Consider the following 16,086-nt stretch of genomic DNA (forward strand, 5'->3'; position numbering starts at 1 on the left):
TCCATACTAAAATGTTTTAGTACCTTCTCTAAGTAAGTGTTCTGACTAAGTCCTATTAGTCTCTTACTTCTCTCTCTTACTATCCTTATTCCGAAAATATAGGAAGCCTCTCCGAGGTCGTTCATAGCGAAGCATTTCCCGAGCCAGGACTTAACCTCCTGCAGAGTCGGGATGTCGTTTCCTATGAGTAATATGTCATTGACATATAGAACGAGAAAGCTAACTATACTCCCACTGGCTTTGACATATACATACGATTCATCTTCGCTTCGTATAAATCCAAACTCTTTGACTTTCTCATCGAAGCAAAGATTCCATCTGCGAGATGCTTGCTTAAGTCCATAAATGGACTTCTCAAGCTTACACACTCTATTCGGATGCTTCGGATCCACAAACCTCTCTGGCTGAGCCATGTAAACATCCTCAGCCAACTTCCCATTAAGGAAAGCGGTCTTGACATCCATTTGCCAAATCTCATAATCATGAAATGCGGCAATAGGTAGCGTCACTCTAATAGATTTTATCTTCGCAACTGGTGAGAAGGTCTCATCATAGTCAACTCCGGGAGTTTGAGTAAAGCCCTTCGCGACCAATCGCGCTTTATATGTGTGTACGTTTCCATCCACGTCGGTCTTCTTCTTGAAGATCTATTTGCACTCAACGGTCTTACGTCCGGGCACATTATCAACCAAATTTCAAACTTGGTTATCATACATGGATTGGATCTCGCTATCCATTGCCTCTTTCCATTTCGTAGACTCCGGGCCTGCCATGACTTCCTTATAGCTATTAGGTTCATCAAGATTTATTAGTGTACCATCACTAATATACGTGTCCCCTTCGGTAGTAATATGAAAACCATAAAACTGGGGTTGAACTCTAACTCTTTCGGAACGTCTAAGAGGTAAGGATTCGTCAATCGGTTCAACCGAAGCTTCCTCCTCGGGTTGAGTGCTAGCGGTATAGGTTCCTTCATCTATCGATTCTTGAATCTCTTCAAGCTTGATTTGCCTCCCACTGTCTCCTTGGCTTATGAGTTCTCGCTCTCGGAAAACTCCTCTCCTTGCAACGAAGACAACATTGTCCTTCGGTCTATAGAAGAGATATCCAAAGGATTTCTGCGGATAGCCGATGAAAATACACCGCTCACTACGAGGTTCGAGCTTGTCGTGAGTATCTCGTCTTACAAAAGCCTCACAACCCCAAACCTTGATGTGTGCCAACGAGGGAGCTTTCCCTGTCCACATCTCGTGAGGTGTTTTGGTAACCTTCTTAGTAGGGACTCGGTTAAGGATATGGGCGGCAGTCTCTAAGGCATACCCCCAAAAAGAGATTGATAGTGAAGCACGACTCATCATAGAGCGAACCATGTCCAACAAGGTTCGATTAAGCCTTTCTACCACACCATTCAATTGTGGTGTCCTAGGTGGCGTCAATTGTGAAACTATTCCACACTCCTTGAGATAATCGTGGAATTCAAGACTTAGGTACTCTCCTCCTCGATCGGATCGAAGCATCTTGATTTTCCTGCCCAATTGATTCTCCACTTCATTCTTGAACTCTTTGAACTTTTCAAAATTTTCTGACTTTTGCTTGATTAAGTAGATATACCCATATCTATTATAGTCATCGGTAAAAGTCACGTAGAGGCGGTTCCCATCCTTCATGGTTGATCTAAACGGTCCACATACATCGGTATGTATTAGGTCCAATAGACCCTCACCCCTTTCACACGTACTTGTGAAGGGCGACTTAGTCATCTTTCCAAGTAAACAAGATTCGCATATGTCATCTTCCCTAAGGTCGAATGACTCCAACACTCCATCCTTTTGGAGTTGGGCTATGCGTTTCTTGTTGACATGTCCAAGTCGAAAATGCCACAAGGATGCTCTATCCATACTATTGGAAGAATCCATGCATAAAACATCATTTCCTAAGTTATCTACAATCATAACGGTTTCATAAATTCCATTACATGGTATAACTTCAAAATAAAAGACACCATTTAGATAAGCCAAAATAGAACCATTCTAAGAAAATCTAAAACCTTGTCTAAACAAACCATGAAATGAAATGATGTTTTCTAGCCATTTCTGGCGAATAGCAACAATTGTTCAAATCTAAAGATAAACCATTCCTAAGCGCTAAAGAATACACTCCAATCTTGGTCACAGGCGACGATCTTCTGTTCCCCATGATTAGATTTATCCTTCCATGCTCCACGTCTCTATTTCTTCTTAGTCCCTGCACATTAGAACAAATGTGGTAACCACAACCGGTATCAAGAACCCAATAAATAGCATGTGATGATTCAGTAGATTTAATTGTACAAATACCGGCGAAAGACGGCTTGATCTTTCCTTCCTTGATGGCTTGCACTTACTTTGGGCAACTTCTCTTCCAATGTCCTATCTTGTGGCAGTGGTGGCACTCTGCCTCCTTTGGGTTAGGGCAGGGTTTAGCAGGATCAACTTTGGTCCCACTGGAAGAGGCACCATCTCGAGGCTTAACCTTGCGATGGTTCTTAGACGAAGCCTTCCTCTTCTTTCCCCTTCCTTGTCCAATAGCCAAGACAGGAGCAGTGGGTGGATTGGGAGTTGGTGCAACAGACTTGTCCTTGAAGTTGCTCTCAGCGACCCTCAAGAGACCTTGGAGCTTGCTTAGGGTGACCTCTTCTTTATTCATGTGGTAGGTCATCCTAAATTGATTATAACTTGGAGGCAAAGAGTGAAGCACCATGTCGATCGCCAAGTCTTCCCCAAAGTCAACATTCAACTTGTGAAGACGGTCGACATACCTTTGCATCTTTTGCAGGTGCACGGTAAGAGACTCTCCATGACCCATCTTAGCGGAAATCATGTTAATGAAAATCTCATAACGCTCTTGTCTCGCGTTTTGGTGGTATCTCTCCAACAAGTCTTGGTGCATCTCGAACGGGTACATGTCCTCATAGGACTTTTGGAATTCGGAGTTCAAAGGGGCTATCATGATGCAATGTACTTTCGTTGCATCACGCTCGTGAGTTTCAAAAGCGGTCATCTCAGCCGGAGTAGCGATTTCAGGGTTGATTTTCTCGAGCTTCTCATCGAGGACATACTCTTTGTCCTCATAGTGAGCAATAGTGCGAATGTATCTTATCCATTCGCTAAAGTTCGTCCCATCGAAAGTGACCTTTTGACAAAGGCTCATCAATGTGAATGAACTAGCAGCAACGTTGTTTGCGTTTGACATCTACAAATAGAAAGGACAAAGATAGATTAGAATATGAATCCCTAATTATCACACAATAAGAAAAATTAGGGCTAGGATCCAACAACAATATTTACATATTAGAAAAGGGATGCCGTAATCTAACATGCAAACAATTTGAAGGTAAGTGAATGACGATTCACTAATTCTCCATCATGAAAACCTAACTTTAAGTTCTAAATGTATTTGAGAATTCCTAGGGTTAGATGAGATTCATTGAACCTTTTCAATGGCATGTTTAAATCTCGATATGCCCCTCTTGTTTGTGACTGGGATACCGAGGATCACAAAGCGGGTGTGAATTACCATGCAAATTCACATGGTGCCTTCATTGCAACGATCACCTATTCGATGTGCCGGTAAACCACACACGCTCCATCGAACTATGATAAACAATGAATCACCGTTTGCCACCTTCACTTAGAACCAATTAGTGTGCTGGTAAACCACACACGCTCCACTAACTTCTTAGCAAGGTGCAAAGTGTAATTTCATGGGATTGCATCAATTCACTTTTCCTAAAGTAACTAAGATTGGGATTTTTTTTGAAAAACATGTAGTTACTTTGTATTTCATATTATACTTTTAATGAGAGGATGAGGTTGCCCTATCCTACCTGTTCGGCTAACGACCCTCCACTGATCAAGCAAGCGGTGGGTGTGAGTGTACACCCATTAAGCGCCATTTTATAGGCCACAACCTTATACCCACCTTATAGATCGACTTCGTGAATGAGGGCTACTAACGGTAAGACTAGCACTTTAGTTATATATATATATATATATATATATATATATATATATATATTAATCTTGTAATATTATATTAGTATAGGGTTGTATTTTAAACTTGTAAAATTCTAGGGTTTGAAATTTAAATTGTCTAAATTAAAACTTTTAATCACAAAACATAAATTTCAAAACTTGAGGGCAAGTTTTAAACATTTAAAACATGGAGGATCAAATAACAAATAATCTTAATTAACAATTAATTCCATAATTATCCATATTTGATTTATTTAATGATTTCTTGCAAAATAATTTACCAATTTAATCAAAATAATTAATTAATTATCACATAAGGAAATTAAATATTTTATTAATTGATAAATATCTTTAATTAGATGAAGATTATAGTCATATATATCAAAAAATCGGATTAGGGTTGATGTAATATGATAAAGGCAAGTTTCCATAAGATAAATATAAAAAAATCCCGATTTTAGCTCTTCCTGACGCTTGGACTCGCCGAGTTCCCAACTGGACTCATCGAGTCAGGCCAACTCGTCGAGTCCACTATGGGACTCGTCGAGTTCCTGACATAGAAACACAAAATTCAAATTTTGCAAGTAAGAAACAAACAATCAAGCATCAATTTAATAGAAACCAATCTAGGCTCTGATACCACTGATGGGTTTTGGCCATATGAACATTCCTATGTGCACATGCAAACCCTAATGCTTGGATCTAGGTTTATCTAATTAAACATGCATTGGATCCAAGACTTCTAATAGCTAATAGAGTATAAGAACAATACAAAATCAAAGTTAGAAGCTTACCTTGAAACACTTGTTTGATCTTCTTGTTCTTGGAGCTTTAGAGTCACAAATGTCACTCCTCTAATGGCTTACAAACACCAACTAGCAAGAGGATAATTTGAGAGAGAGGAGAGGGAATAGAAATCGGCCAGGGTTTCTTTGCTTTAGCAGAGGTGCCGATTTCCCTTGCCCCAAGGGTCTATTTATACTTGTAAGGCTCCTAGGGTTTCACCCTTAAACCCTAGTTGGATAATCTTTACTCAAAGCAATCCAAATCCTTTCCATGATAAGTCCTTGGAGGATTTGTGGCTTATCCCAAGCCGTAGAAATCGTCCAACCCTATCCATGAAGGACTTACAGCCCAAAGTGTAACTACCAAACAATTGACAGTTTATACCCTCTTATTTAATTAATCTCTTTAAGTCACCAAATTAATTCTAATTAATTTATGACTTATATTAATCAAATAACAATATTATTATTCCTTATATTATTCTCATAATATATTAATAATATTTGTTCTCTCATAATAAATCATCCTATCAAGTTGCTATGGTGAAGGTAACCCAAAAGGACCATGCACAATCGGGTCAAATACTTGCCTGATATAGTTGCAGCCTTAGACACTATTCCAACACAACTTTCCTCAGTTGAACTTCTACCTGCTTGATGAAGAGCTTGAGCTTTGGAGTAGCCTCAGATTTTTGCTTCAGGAAAAACACCCATGTGAACCGAGAGAAATCGTCCACTATAACCAGAATATACTTGTTTCCATCAATGCTTTCAATAGAAGAGGGGCCAGACAGATCAACGTGCAATAGTTCCAATGGTTCTATCACCTTTGTATTGATAATAGAGGGATGACTTTGTCTACTCTGCTTTCTCATTGTTCTCTATCGAATTTGAGAACTGGAAGACCTCGAACATGATCTCCTAAAACCAGCTTATTGATATCCTTGAAATTAAGATGAGACAGTCTTCTATGCCATAACCAGCTTTCTTCTGAGTGAGCCTTTGTTAGTAAGTAGACGGCTGGTTTCCCTCGAATTGGATTGAGGTTTAAAGGGTACATTTCCCCTTTTCGCTTCGATTTCAATAGAATGTTATTTGACTTTTTCTCAACTATTTCTAAGCCTTCATCATCAAACGAGACCTTCAATCCGGTCCCAACCACCAGCTGTGATACACTGATAAGGTTGTGCTGCAATCCTTCAACGTATGCGACCTTTCTTATAGAGAAATCACCATTCGTAATCATTCCATAGCCTTTGATGGTTCCATACGAATTGTTGCCATACTTCATGATTCCACCATCCTTGAGAGACCGAAACTCTCTCAGCTCTTCCTTTCTTCCCGTCATGTGATGCGAGCAGCCACTGTCAATATACCATTCCTCATCAAACTGCTCGTCAAGTATAACCTACAAAATATTAAGCAGATTTAGGAACCCAAAGTTTCTTGGTCCTTGTGAGCCTTTTACAAGACATGGAATAGTAAGAGAAACATCAACCAAATACGTTCTTTTAATTAAAGTTGTTTCATCTTTTCTTTTTATTGTGAAAACTTTAATTTTATTTCACTTAGGTTCATTAGACGTAGATTTTGAAATTTTGACGTCTGCATTCTTTTGGACTGAACTTATTCTTTCGGTTGATATTTTGTTGAGAACCAAAACCGTTGTTTTGGTTATTGAAGTTCTGAGGACCGAAACCATTCTTTTGGTTGCAGATGTTCTGAGGACCGAAGCTCTCCTTTCTGTTGCTATTTTGCTGGGGACCGAAACTACCCTTTCGGTTCCTTTCATTCGAGGGACCGAAACTCTCTTTTCGGTTACTCCTCGATTCTCCTTGAGACTTATGCATCCTTTCATACCTAACGTAATGAGGATTTTGAGATCTCCAAAACTGTTTTCTTTCTGAGAGATTCTTCTTATATCTTAGATTTCGTTGGTGTTTTTGATTAGCCACCTATTTTGGATTTTTGTGGATGTTAGCCTTTTTCTTTGGAACACAAGCATTGCTTTCGCTCTTAGACGAAGACGTTTCACTTGTTGTAAGCGTTGGTTCGCCCAAAGACGTTTTGGTTCCACTAGTGCTTGGCACATCATATCTTGCAGGCTCATTTAGTGGTTCCGGCACATATCTACCCTTCACTCTCCAAGAGGTTTTCTGAGATAGGCCTTTTATCTCATCAGCATTGTCTATTGGTGCTGACCAGAAGAACTCATCACATCCAGCTGCATTATCTTCTTCCACAATAGCAGTCAGTTCTACTATTTGTTGTGGAGTGACTCCTGGAACAGTGTAGACTTGATTTGGAGTGGTTTGTACCTTTTGATACACAACTGCTTTTTTCTTGAGAATTTTGGTCTTGTCTGTTGACGAGTGAGCGAACTCAACGAAATTTTTAGAAATCAGATTTTTGTGAGTTTCAGGTTCGCTTTTGACCAATTCGGAATAGTCCACCAAATCCTCTACAGAGATTTCACTCAGATCATCATCCTCATTAAGTTCAGATGCATTTTCAACATCAATTTTATTTTCTGAACTTAATTTGGCATTCAAAGAGTCAAATTTCTGTACAGTTTTGGTTCTTAACTTTAATCTATCATTCTCATGTAACAAATTTTTGAGCATGTCCTTATGGTCTTTGAAGTTTATGTAGGACTCAATTTTGTCAAGCCCAATTTTGTATGCAGGTGAGACCTCATCAGAAGATACAACGTTTTCACAATTGTAAGCTTCAGCATCGACTTCATCCTCCTTTAGCTCAAGGAAGGGTAAAATCATGCGATGTATCTTCTTTCCTATTTCACAATCGAGATGAAACCGAGTGATATTAAAATAAAGTTTTTTAGCAATCAAACAAAAAACATTTCGTTGTTTTAAAAGTTTAAGATTGTCTCGTTGCAAATAAATCAATTCATCCTTAGACCTAATCAACTCTTTCTCCTTCTGCTCAATCCACATCCTCCTTTCCTCACTCTTCGACGATATCCTGCTAATTTGATCAGTCAGGTTAGAGTTTGTGACACGGGTTTGGGTAAGACTGCTACTTATACTAGAAAATTTAGATTTTAAGCTATTAAATTCCTTTTCATAGTTAGTAACAGGTATTTTCAGAGAAACAAGAATATTTTGTACCTTCTTGATCAACTCATCACATTCGTTGATCTGTGCAGTAACAGGTTTTGCAGCAAAACACCTGCCCTCTTGCTCCTTTTCACCTTCTAGCCCACCGTCAGTTGTATATCCTTTCATCTGAGATACACCTTCGGTCACCATTAAACACCTTCCTGCAACAGGTTCTTCTTTCACCAGCATCGCCTTGCCATGAGTGGGTTTTCTTACTTCTTCGTCCTCTGAATCCTTGGACCATACTTCCACGCCACCGAATTCATCACGGTTGCCTGTATCCTGTACAATCAAAGCATTCATAGTTTTATTGTTAGCAGCTGACTTTCTTTTCTTGATTTCCTCCATTCTTCTCAAGAGGCTCGCTTCCTCATCATCCTCATCTATCTTTTTTGCTTTCTTTTTCAACATACAGTCTTTGGCGAAGTGATTCTTGCCTCCACAGTAATGGCAATCAAATCCTGAGTCTCCACCAATTTTCAGCTCTTTCTTGGACTCTTCTGACTTCGAACCTATCTTCGGTTCCTACTTCACCTTTTCAAAGCTATAACTTCCCTGCCAGTTTCGGTTCTTGTTGGCTGGGAACTTTCTTTTAATGAACTTTCTAGGATTGGACACCATCAGGGCATACTCTTCACCGATTATATCATAGTTAGCAAGATCCAATTCCTCTTCTTCTTCAACAAAACTTTTCCCTTTAGAAACAAGGGCTAACAAACCCAAACTGGAAACCACAATTGTTTCCTTAGACAGTGCACTTTCATGGGATTTCAAAATTCCCACCAGTTTCGCTAGAGAATATAATTTAAACTGTTCGTGTGCTTTAACAGTGGATACAACAGCCATCCATTCATGTCTTAGACCGTTCATCAATGTAACCTTCTGTTCAATAACCTTCCTTTCGATCCCATGCTTTATCATCTTACTTAAGAGATGATTAAAGCGATCAAAAGCCTGAACCAGTTTTTCTTCGGGCTTCTGTTTGAAATCACCAAATTCAGAAAGCAAAAGAGTTTGAATCGAATGTTTCAAATCTTCATCAGTGGAACACAATTATTTTAGCATGTCCCATATCTCTTTAGCAGTAGCGCAAGAACTCACCAAACGGAACGTATCAGACTGCAAAGCAAACCTAATCATCCTTAAGGCCTTGATGTTGCATTGAAACTTTTCCTTCTCGTCTTGAGGAATATCTTTCACATCATTCACAAGCTGATTGTACTCCTTCTGGGTTTTGAAAATCTTTGAGGTGCTTGAGTGAGCGAATGGGCCAACAGTGACAGCTTCCCAGATCAAGTATCCATTATCTTCTGATCCGATCACATAATCTTCATATTGATGTGTCGAAACTTCATAATCTTGAGTATACAAGATTGGAATCCTTGTTGTTGAACCAATGCTATTAGAGATGTTGATTGGATTGGTTTGAGAATCATCCATGGACATTGTGATGGTGTTTGATCGATTACCTGTTTTTAAGATCAGACTTGTAATTTTATCAATTAGAGTAAGATCGACAATTAATGAGATAGGTCAATATGGAATGACGGCTCAATTAATATCAATCAATGCGAAATAAAACCCTAATAACTTCTTCAACAGAAGAGATGTGTATGAATTACATAGTCTCCTGCTCTGATACCAATTGAAGAGAATAAATCTCAGATCGATTAGATCTTTCACAAGTAAAAAAATGATGATCAAACAAATCAAACACAATAATATTATGAACACAGTATGGAATCAACGTTATGCTTATGATTCAAATATAGTCACGCCTCAGCAGAGCTCGATGAAGAACTTCCACTGTAGAGGCGAGCTAGGGTTTACAAAACTCAATGAGAAAAATAATAAAGCATTACTTACAAAGGCTGCATGCATGCAGCGTAAATACTAAACCCTAGAAGGAACCCATAGCTGGCACAGTCCCTCGTTGACCATGACGTCATTTAAGGATTCATGACTGCAATTTCGAAGGAACCCATATAGAGCAATAACAACAACAACAATACCAACAACAACAACAACAACAAGTTTTGGAACAAGAGGAAGGGTCAACCTTCGCGAGAATCTTCCAAGAAACATCAGCTAGTGACAATGTAAATTTCCAAAACAATTTTTCATTTTTAAAACATACTTTTATTCACAAAATAATATCAAAACATAATGTATCCAATGCCATCATGACAAAACATATCCCAAAATCTCAAAACATAAAACTCCACAAGTGTGTATGGATCATGCCGACGCCTTCCCGCGATCCTCGCTAGTACCTGAAACACATAACACAACCACTGTAAGCATAAATGCTTAGTGAGTTCTCCAAAATACCACATACAACACATACGCCACTCAAGGCCATAACTCTGTGAGACCATTCGGTCCAAGTGTCTTAGGGGACTTCCGTCCCGAAATCCTGGTAGATCTTCCGGTCCTACCCGTATCAACCTTCCAGTCCGTAACCTCCTGACCTTCTGGTCTTATCATTCAAAACATACATAACACACACACACACACACACACATATATATATATATATATATATATCATATAACAGCATACAACACATACATCTCATAGCATATAAGACCTTCCGGTTACACATAGGTACCACTCTAGGTACAGTATAGTGAGAAGACTCACCTCATATGAAATCGATTAAACTCTCGTGCTCAACGTCCCGACCTAGCCTCCTCCTCAATACTGCAGATCTAAGCTTGGAAACCACGGATGAGCAACCCTCTTGACCTCCTCAAGCTGGAAGCACCCTCTTCTTTGCAAAATAACACCAAAAAGGATTAAAAAGGGTAGCTCTCACACACAACTCGCCCAAGCTCTCTAGGGTTTCTCTCTCTGGACTGGTAGCCGCAAATGAGGGCTATAAGGTCCTTTAAAAGGGCTCAGGCCTGCAGATTTAGGGTTTCTGACCTCAACGCGGACTCGTCGAGTCACCCTGCCGACTCGTCGAGTCCATTCATTAATCCAGTCAGCGAGTCGCGATCCTACTCGACGAGTCTAGGCGTCGACTCGTCAAGTCCTTCTCTCTAAAACAAAATAAATGAATAACATAGAATACCTGGGAATCCGGATGTTACAATTCTCCCCCAATAGAAGCAGACTTCGTCGTTGAAGTCTCGCTCTGCGAACAACTCTGGATGCCGCTCCCGCATCTCCAACTCCGGCTCCCAAGTCAGCTCAGACCCTTTCTGATGTTGCCACTGGACCTAAACCAAGGGCACCTCCTTGTTCCTCAGAACCTTGATCTTACGATCCACAACCACGACTGGCCTCTCAATGTAATTCAAGCTCGCATCCAGCTGAATATTCTCCAGTGGTACCACCGCCGAATCGTTGGCTATACACTTCCTCAAATGAGACACGTGGAAGGTATCATCAATCTGGCTCAACTTCGCAGGTAGCTCGAAACGATACGCTATCCTGTCCACCCTCGCGGTTACCCTGAACAGACCAATGTACCGGGCCCCCAACTTGCCCCTCTTCCTGAATCAGATCACTCCCTTCCAAAGAGAAACCTTCAGGAGTACGAAGTCTCCCACCTGAAACTCAAGCTCGGATCGTCACCTATCCGCACAACTCTTCTGGCGACTCTGTGCTGTCAACAACCTCTGCCTGACCTGCTGTATCTGTCCAGTCTGAAGCACTATCTCAGTGCTACCCATCACGCGTTTCCCTACCTCTCCCCAGCAAATGGGAGTCCAACATCTCCTCCCATACAACAACTCGAAGGGAGGCATACCAATACTCGAATGGGGGCTGTTGTTATAGGAGAACTTAGCCAACGGCAAATACATGTCCCAACTTCCTCCGAACTCGAACGTATATGCTCAGAGCATGCCTTGAGTATCTGAATCGTCTGCTCACTCTGTCCGTCCGTCTGTGGGTGGTAAACGGTACTGAAATGCAACCTCGTACCCAACTCCTCATGGAACTTCTTCCAGAACCTGGAAGGGAAACGTACATCTCGGTCTGACACAATCGAGATCGGTACTCCATGACGCGATACCACCTTTCTCACATACAACTCTGCCAGCCTCTCAGCAGAAGAGCTCTCACTGATAGCAAGAAAGTGAGCGCTCTTCATCATTCGGTCAACGATCACCCAAATTGCATCGACACCCCTCACGGTCCTCAGCAATTTGGTGATAAAATCCATGGAAATCTGTTCCCACTTCCATTGGGGAACCTCAAGTGGCTGCAACTTGCCATGCGGACGCTGGTGCTCAGCCTTAACCCTACGACAGGTCAAGCACCTCTCAACAAACCATGCAACATCCCTCTTCATACAGGACCACCAATAGTCTCTCTTCAGATCCAAATACATCTTAGTGGCCTCGGGATGGATCGAGAACCTCGATCTGTGCGCCTCCTCCTTCAGAATGGTACGTGCCTCGCCTGCATACGGCACCCAAATCCGACCTGGAAAGGTCATTGGCCCTCATCTATTGGTAATGGACTTAGACACCTGCCCGATCACCCGCTCCCTATTGCAGTTCTCTGGTATCACGACCTCAGCCTGGGCCTCCCGAATGGTGTCCAATACCGGAGTCATCACTATCAACCTCATACAAACATCTCGAATCGGGGCACTCTCTGCCCTACGGCTCAGAGCATTAGCTACAACATTAGCTTTGCCTGGGTGGTACAGAATCTCACAATCGTAATCCTTTACCACATCCAACCATCTTCTCTGGCGCATATTCAGGTTGGGCTGATCCATCAAATACTTCAAACTCTTGTGGTTTGTGTATATGGTACACCAAACCCCATATAGATAGTGACGCCAGATCTTGAGGGTGAACACCACTGCCCCCAATTCCAAATCGTGGATGGGATACCTCGTCTCATGAGGTTTCAGTTGCCTCGATGCATACGCTATCACATGCCCTCTCTGCATGAGCACCGTACCCAACCCCGATATCGATGCGTCGCAATACACCACAAAATCCTCTGTTCCCTCTGGAAGTGATAAAACCGGGGCTTCACACAATCTCTGGCGAAGAGTCTCAAACGAGGTTTGCTGCTCTGGACCCTACAAAAAAGCAACTCCCTTTCGGGTCAACCTGGTGAGAGGCACGACAATCTTGGAGAAATCCTTGATAAATCTCCGATAGTAGCCGGCCAACCCCAGAAAACTCCTGATCTCGGTGGGGGATCTCGGCACCTCCCGCCTCATCACAGCCTCAGTCTTGGCCGGATCGACCAAAATCCCATTCTGGTTAACGAGATCCCCCAAGAACTGGGCCTCCTGTAACCAGAACTCACACTTGGAGAATTTGGCATAAAGCTTCTCCGATCTCAAAACTCCGAGAATCTCTCTCAGATGCTCCACATGTTGCTCTTTAGATCTCGAATACACCAAAATATCGTCGATGAATACAATCACCGACCGATCCAACATTGGTCTGCACACCCTGTTCATGAGATCCATGAACGCTGCTGGTGCGTTGGTGAGCCCAAAAGGCATGACCACGAACTCGTAATGCCCATAACGAGTCCTGAACGCCGTCTTGTGAATAACCTCATCACGCACCCTCATCTGATGATATCCAGAGCTCAAATCAATCTTGGAGAACCAAGATGCTCCCTACAACTGATCGAACAGATCATCAATCCTCGGTAGCAGATAATGGTTCTTGACCATCAACTTTTTCAACTCCTGGTAATCAATGCACATCCGGTGTGAACCATCCTTTTTCTTGACAAAAAGGATCGGCGCTCCCAAAGGTGAGCTACTCGGCCTGATGAATCCTTTCCCCAACAGCTCCTAAAGCTATGAGGATAACTCCTGCATCTCTGGTGGTGCAAGGCGATAGGGCGCCTTGGTGATAGGCGCCGCTCCTGGAACCAAATCGATGCAGAACTCCACTTGCCTCTCGGGAGGCACACCCGGAAACTCCTCGAGGAGAACATCCGGGAACTCACACACTATCGACACATCACTAACCGAACCCGGACCCTCTACAGCCACTCGTGAATCCATCACATAACCCACAAACCCGCTATAGCCCTGCTGTAAGCTCCGTCTCGCTCTGGCAGCCAAACAGAATGCTGACCAGAATGGGTACCCTTGCCGTACACCGTAAGTACTCCCCCACTAGGGTCTCGTATCGTCACCAACTATCGCTCGCAGTCTATAACAGCCCCAAATCGAATCAACCAGTCCATGCCCACTATGACACACACGTCCCCCATCGCAATCGGGAACAGATCTATCAGGAACTCAACACCGAAGATCTCGAGTACACATCCTTGAATCACATCCGTAGCATACACTGCTCACTCGTCATCTATGGAAACTCATAGAGGTCGACTCAACACCTCTCGCTGGATAGTGATGTGATGACTAAACGCTAAAGACACAAATGACCGACTCGCACCCAAGTCGAATAACACCAAAGCAAGTACAGAACTCACAAGAAATGTACCTATGCATATCATAATATAAGCACAATATCTCAAACTCAACATAAATAAATGAAAGAATACATACCATCCACGACATCGGGCGCTGCACGGACCTCCTCCGTTGTCAACTGGAAGGCTCTCCCGTGAGCCTTCGGTGCCTCGGCCTTCACCGACCGAACCTCAGTAGCTCGCACGGCAGCAGGGGCATATCCATGTGGTGCTCCCGATGTTGTCCCCCGCAGCTGCAGACACTCGGCCTTTCGGTGTCCGGTTTGGTTGCAATGAAAGCAAACCATGAACCCCTTAGGGCAATCCATGGCTATGTGCCCCTCCTTGCCACATTTGTAGCAAGCACCTGATCGACAAACCCCATCATGTACCTTGCCGCACTTCCCACAAGTGCGGCCCTTATGGCCTCCAGATCTCGAATCGGCGAGCTTTGCCCGCTTGGCTGCTAGCTGGGACTGTGCCGGCCGCCGGTCCTTCCCCTAAGACTCGGCCTCCTCCCGGTCCTGAGTCTCTAGCTCAATCTCCCTCTTCCAGGCATTTACCTAGAGCTCAGCAAATGTCCGGTATGACGAGTTTGCCACGAACTCCCTGATATCCCTCCTCAAAATGCTCAAGTACCGGCTCATGCGTGCCTGCTTAGATGAAATGTGCTTAGGGCAAAACAATGCCCTCTCATGGAACATCTGTGTGATCACAGTCACTGACTCCGTCCCCTGCTTGAGGGACAAAAACTACTGGGCTAAGCGTTCCCTCTCCACAGGGGGAACATATTCATCTCGAAACATCATGGTGAACCTCTCCCAGGTCACCGTAGTAAGCTCTGCCGTAGTGAAGTTTGCCATCACAAACTTCCACAAGTCCTTCGCTCCCAAGCGAAGCTGGTTCAGTGCAAACCGAACCCTAAAATGCTCCGGACATGAACAGGTGTAGAAGCATCCCTCGATATCAAAAATCTATCTCATCGCAGCAATCGGATCCTGCATCCCATCAAACTCCGGTGGCTTCGTGTTGCTGAACTCCCAGAACAACATCGAGTCAATCAATGTGGTCTTGATAGACCCAAACATCTCCTGAATTTCGGCTCGGATCGCCGCAAATACCTCATCGTGGATCATCTGATGAAGCTCCTCATCACTCACGCCACTCGTCTCAGGCCTGTGGTGTGTCCCAACCATGATATCTCTGAAATACAACATAAAATATCAAAGACTCGCTTGAGCATACTCGCACTCAATAACTCAACCCTACTTGTTCTCTAGCACCCTAAGGATTTTTACTTGGACTGCACACTGATCCGGTGTCTTTAGTAGTACGGGCCCTATACTACCGTCCACACCGCATCAGTATTCACCCCAAGTCCTCCTCCTAGGATCCCAGATCACAAGTACTCTACATCTTGCTACCATAGGCTACCCTTCGGTAGACCACACATAAGCTCCTCATTGCTACCTACTCACTCTCAAGCATCCCATAGCAGCAGAAATCTTCCTAGGCTAAGGCATCCCAAATCAGGCCACTCTAGTCCTAACATGAATACCTAGCCTACTCTAGCATGCATAACATATCATAACATATCTCATTACACATAATGTAAGGGTATTTTGGGAAATCACCGTTCGAGCGATGGCTAATCGTATACAATGCTTCCTTCTGCTTTTCTCAAATTCTTTTACCTTTTAGAAAAACTGTTTATTTTACGAAAACTTTCTCAAATCCTCAGTTTGAGTTGAA

Source organism: Lactuca serriola, chromosome 8, assembly GCF_051521515.1.
Source record: "Lactuca serriola cultivar US96UC23 chromosome 8, Lser_US96UC23_V15, whole genome shotgun sequence".
Taxonomy (NCBI): domain Eukaryota; kingdom Viridiplantae; phylum Streptophyta; class Magnoliopsida; order Asterales; family Asteraceae; genus Lactuca; species Lactuca serriola.